A 6,000-nucleotide genomic window follows, 5' to 3' on the forward strand; every position below is an offset into this window, starting at 1 on the left:
ATTACATCGTTTCTACTTGTTTGTTTTTTTGGTAAATCTCCTGGATTCACATTAAGCCATATAAGTGTAAAATGGCTGTGGCATTGAGTGGGAGAAATTAGCTTTTCTGCACAAATTGTGGACTTCTCCTTGTTGCGATGTTGATGTTTCTTTGTAAAATGACTGCAGTTACATACAATTTTCTAAATGGTTGGGAAAAGGGCATAAATGTATTGAAATATGAAATACTCTGTGGACTTGAATACATGCTTCAAAGAATGATTAAACTCTAGTTAAATTATACCGCTTTACCGATGCACATAATATCTTACATTGTTCTTACACATATCTAATGACAAGAGTATTATTTCCAGTCCTTTTTCGATGCCATTACAATGATCCATTTTCTGATCCGGAGGAAACTAAATCGCTTCGAAGCTGGTGTATAGCAAGCTTTTCGCCTTGGAAAATTTTTTGACTTTATTCTCCAATTTCAATAGTTTTGGGAAAATGAAATTCATGTTCGGGCCACAATATCAATCGGATAATGGATCGTTACAAGACCAAAACAGAAAGCATTGTAGATAATAACCGTAGAATACATGTTTGATTATTTTTCTGTGGATTTTTCATCAGACAAAGAGAATAGCGATGGATATGAGTCAATCAGCGAATATGTGAAGTTTCGAAAATTCTGGAGCGTGCGGGCATAAACGAAGAGAACAAAAAGCGCTCATATTTTATTGAAATTTACTACATTTGAAATGTATTTGTTCATCCGTAACTCACGCCTGGAAAAAGACTGAAACACTCTTTTACGCCTTAGGAATAGATTTTTCGTGGAATAGGTGTCCACATTTTTAAAATGTCTGTTCGGAAATTGACTTCGAAATTTGGTTGTGATAATTTTTTCACTTAGTGCAAAAGAGTGACATAGATTTGAATTTTTCTAAGTGACAATCGATTATCAATTGATTAAGAGTGATCGATCTCTGACCATTGAATCTAGCCTTGAACACAATCTAACAAGTCAAAAATAAATAGAATATTTTATATGCTAAATAGAATGTAGATGATGGGTCACAATTGTAGAAAAATGAAGTAACATTTGAATAAAGTCATCCTGTTCGATAATATATGCATGCACATAAACGCAAACACTCATTTGAACCTACGCCATTGGATATGCTTTGAACAGGTCAACTGAAAACCATTCAGACCACTTCGTTCGATTCAAGATAAATCAAGTTTAAATGTGCTTATGATTCCACAAAAAGTTGCTGGTTTTCTCGCATCCTGAAAGCGTGTCACATAGAATTTTCGTGTGAACAATAGATATTTTTTGTATTCAAAACCCCCACAGTGCCGGACTGAATTTGAAAATTTGGTTGCATCTCTTCCCTCTGCTTCATTTCTCATCATCAGGTCACGCTAGTAGTAGAGGCTATAGCTTTAAAATGATAACTAATTGTATCCAGTTCAAATTGGTGCTTTGTCGACAACTATCCACTTTGATGCCTTATAATATATCCAAAAAATGTATCTTTTATATAGGTGCAACAGAAAAAAGACGACACAATGAAATCGTATTCCTTCATTTTTGTTTACAATTGTGATCTTATAAATGGTTCAATAAAAACGGAATTATCATTTACATTTACTCTATCTCTATCTTTTTCTTTTTGGTTTATTTCGGTGGAATAATCAAAACTAGTAAATTGTGCACGTCCTTGTGTTGAGACGATACAGCATTTTGTAACAAAATTGCTTCTGAAAAAAACGTGTATATTCCACGCAGAGTGTAAAATGGTTGTGACATTGAATGAGTTGGCGTTCGGTTTCATTTTTTTTATACAGATGTTGAATGCACTGGATTCAATTTTTCTTCGTCTCCTGAAAATATCAAAATAAATATCTTGAAATATGAGCAAAACAGGAGATGTATAAATTCATGCATAAATCTATGTACAGAGGTTTTCACAATTCACAGTCAACCTACCTCCAGATATCATGCGTATGGACCATGATGGTCAAGTTAACACGACTTACCACCATTTTTGCAAACGAATAGTCGACATGGATATCATTTGATAGGGCTGGGAACGGGAATGAAAAGCGTGACATAGGATTATTCAATGGTATTTTTAGAAATCGAAAGAAAAACATTTTCAGACATTTCGAGACATTGTGGAATGAGAGATATAAAGTTTTACAGCAGTACATTGCAGCCATCAATTTGTTAATTTAATTCATTAACTCATTATCCGTCCAGAATATATTAAGAAAATTTGTTTTTTTCTGTTTTTCTTTCGCGTAGCGAAGCGTGCGGGAATCGCTAGTTACTATATATTTTTTACTTATCCAAATAAACTTTTTTAACGCAGTTTGGTCAACAGTAACAATCCATTTCAATGAAGCAAGGTTCCAAATCGATGAAAAACGTTGCGTCTTCGACGTCGTCATCACTGTCGTCAAAGTCATCACTGTCTTCACCGTCTTCAGTGCGTATGTCGTCACTATGATAACTATAGGCGTCACTGTTATAGCTTCCGGTGTCGTCCTCGGTTCCGATCTGCGCATCAGGCTCATCATCACTTTGACTTTGTGTGTCGTTATCAATTGGTTGTTATTGATCTGATTCAATTTCATTTTCATTGAAATTAGGATCCATTTTGAAGCAGACGCTAGTATGCTATATAAATTTTCACGGTATCACTTCATCACTACGCCGGTAAATATGATGTGATACCGTGAAAATGTGTATGGAAATGTCAAATTTCCTGGTAAACCTATCGATATTCCTGGCTTTATATTCTGTGTGTTTGCGTACTTTTCGATAAGGTATGCCTTTTATTCCTGACACTTAATATATTTGAACAATTGCGACAAACAAATTCCCTCGGAATATTTTAGTTTCAAAGTGCAACTTGAATTTTTTTTTATATAGAGTTTATAACAACAACTCCATATGAAAAAAAAATCATGTTGCACTTTAAAACTAAAATATTCTGAGGGAATTAGTTTGTCGCGAATTTGTTTGCCGCAATTGTTCAATTATAAATATATTATATAAAATGTATATTGAATCATCATTTTAATAAAAACAATATCCAACACACCAACTCACATCATAAGTTGTATTCCTAATGGGCATGGCGGGCAAGATCGAAAACCAAGCGATTATAGCCACCGCTAAAATGGCCAAAATCGAGACTGCGATGAGAATGATGAAAACCAAATGTATTCATTTGATTTTGTTATATATAATATATGGATAGCAGACTTTGGGCTTATATTCAACTGAAGTTATTTACAATTGTCTTCTTTTATCGAAGAAATTACTTTTTATCAGTCAGCATTCAGCAACCATTCAAAACGTCCAAAATTGATTATTCATAGTCATGGTTAGTTGCAACATTATGACACGAAATATAAAAGGTAGGCCAAAACTAAACTTACCTATGACAACTGGTGAAAATATGTTGCTATTTCGTTCGGAAGAAACGGAAGCAGTGTGATCCCGGCGTATGGGAGCAACCGATCGCTGAATATTTCCATTCTGGGAAGAATCATCATCGGTCAGTAACGAATTCTTGAATAAATAATTTGATATTTCAAGAAATGAATGTTATAAAAAATTCTAAGAATTAAATAATATGAACCGTTGAGAATAAAAGGCAAATCTTAGCGAAGAACGGAGAGCGAAGAAACATAAACTTGTGTACAGTCGTATGCAAAACGAGAAACGATGTTGTTATCATAATCACGGATAGAAAAATCAAAATGCAACAGTATGAAGAGTGTCTTTCTGTGCAATGCGTTCAAGTGCCACTTTTGCGTACTCTTCGGTATGTTATGCCTCTTATTCCTGACAGTTGATATATTTACATAAAATGAATATTCAACCAGCATTCTTATACAAAAAATATATGAAACTACAACTCACATCTTCAGGTGGGATTTTAATAGCCATTTATCTATCTATAAAATATTCGTAGAAACCTAGGGGCTTCACGCGATTTTGCAGAACGCAAATAACTCTGAAAAAATAAAAATAATAGTGAATCAAACCTTCAACCGAAAATTTGAACCACTTTTGAAGGTTTTTGGTGGATAACGATGAAAATTGGAACATTTTTTGACGATACAATCTGCACAAATTTACTAGTATGCACGTCAATCTCAAATATCTATGTATATTTAATAATATTCATTAGACTGTAATGTCAAAAATGTTCCAATATTCACCGTTATCTACCAAAATCAATCAAATTTACGGTTGAAGGATTGATTCACTATTATTTTTATTTTTCATACGTATAAACGTAAATTTGGCATATCTATGTATATTCAGCAATATTAATTTGTCGTTCACGATGAATATTGTTGAATATACATGGATATTTCGGATTTACATGCATACCATTAAATTTCTAAGTTATTACTTGATGCGTGCGGATATAAAAGATGAAAAAAATGATTTTTCCCCCTAGGTAGAAACGTTATCATACCAGAAGTTCAAGGGAAAAAAAAGAAAGTACATGAAGGAAACGAAGAGTAAAATCTGTTATTAATCAGACTAATTGAAATTAGAAACAATAAACAAAACTAAAAACTGCGGTAAATAAAAAATTTACCCCTGGAACAACGTGCACAATGATGATGAAAGAACATTTGAAATGCATTAAAAATCTGTAACATTTAATGCATTGTTTTCCCGCTCATTAGTGGCAGCACATGAAAATGTCTCGAATATTTTTATAAAAATAAAATAAAAGACAACACAATGAAATCATATATTATTCCTTCGATTTTATTACTTTTAAACTATACTAAATTTATCATTACATCATTTCCACTTGTTTATTTCATTAGTTTTCTTGGATTCACTTAAAGCCATATTCACTTGCATTCAATAATAATGCGCGCTCGTTCGGTCCTGTGGAGCTCCCCACCTTTGTTGATCGCACCATTCTTTCACTCAGTATCGACTTCTTCATCCGAACATACTAGTCTACAGTACGGTGTAATACCGTGTACGACCTTAAATTGTGTAAAATAGCTTGAATTTAACGTTTGAGCCGCGCGGCTGTAAGTGCATTTTCATTGCGGCCCAAAGTGATTTTTGTGAAATGTACTTATAGCTGCAGCGGCCGTAAGGTATTTTTAACAGCGGCTATAAGTGTTTTTCTCATAAGTCACTTTGGGCCGTGCGGCTGTAAGTGATATTTGACTGGCGGCCGTAAGTGTCGCAGCCCAAATTCAGAACTCCACGTGGCTGTTGAAATTTAAAAATTTTCACATCAGCGCTGCACGCACAAAACACATTCCGTTTCAAAGTCGATCCAAAGTTGACCACAGATCATCCGTCGCTTACATGATGTAAATTAGAATCTGAATGATCAAACGACATGACTCATACCTTTGCGTTACATTCAGGCGCACATGTCATGGTTGCGCTGCGTTGTTCAATAGCTACAGAGTTAGTTGATGCAAGGATATACGGTATCACATTTACTTTACATCACTCAATAAGGTATAGGTAGGATACGATGATATTGATACAAATCTACGCATTCCCTTAAAAAATTACAAGCGAATCTCATGCAAAATCATATCCATACTCAGTAACACTTTCCATAGAAATACAGACAGCTCCTCAATTAGTTTGAAATTCCAATGAACACAATCCGATACAAATCACATGAAGAAGAAAAAAATTCTGTCACTGTCGCATTTCGTACCAACACAGCCAACTTTTTGTTTCTATGAAATAAATTCTTCGTAGTGGTAAAAAATCTATGGCACAGATTCGAGAAAAATATCACTAATACAGAGGAAAAACTTGTTCCGTTTGTGTCATAGGGCACTTGCAAAGATCGAAAAATGTATTAATTTTATTAAGTTTATCAAGCACTTTTCAAGAAGTTTTTACCTAGCATTGAATTTTCGTTTAAGCTTTACTATCTAAATACGGTCAAACTAGTTATAATGCCATCGTTAGATGGCGTTTGTCCTGGT

This window comes from Sitodiplosis mosellana, unplaced genomic scaffold (genome assembly GCF_009176505.1).
Source record: "Sitodiplosis mosellana isolate CC-2019 unplaced genomic scaffold, AAFC_SMos_1.0 Smas_scaffold_3, whole genome shotgun sequence".
NCBI lineage: Eukaryota > Metazoa > Arthropoda > Insecta > Diptera > Cecidomyiidae > Sitodiplosis > Sitodiplosis mosellana.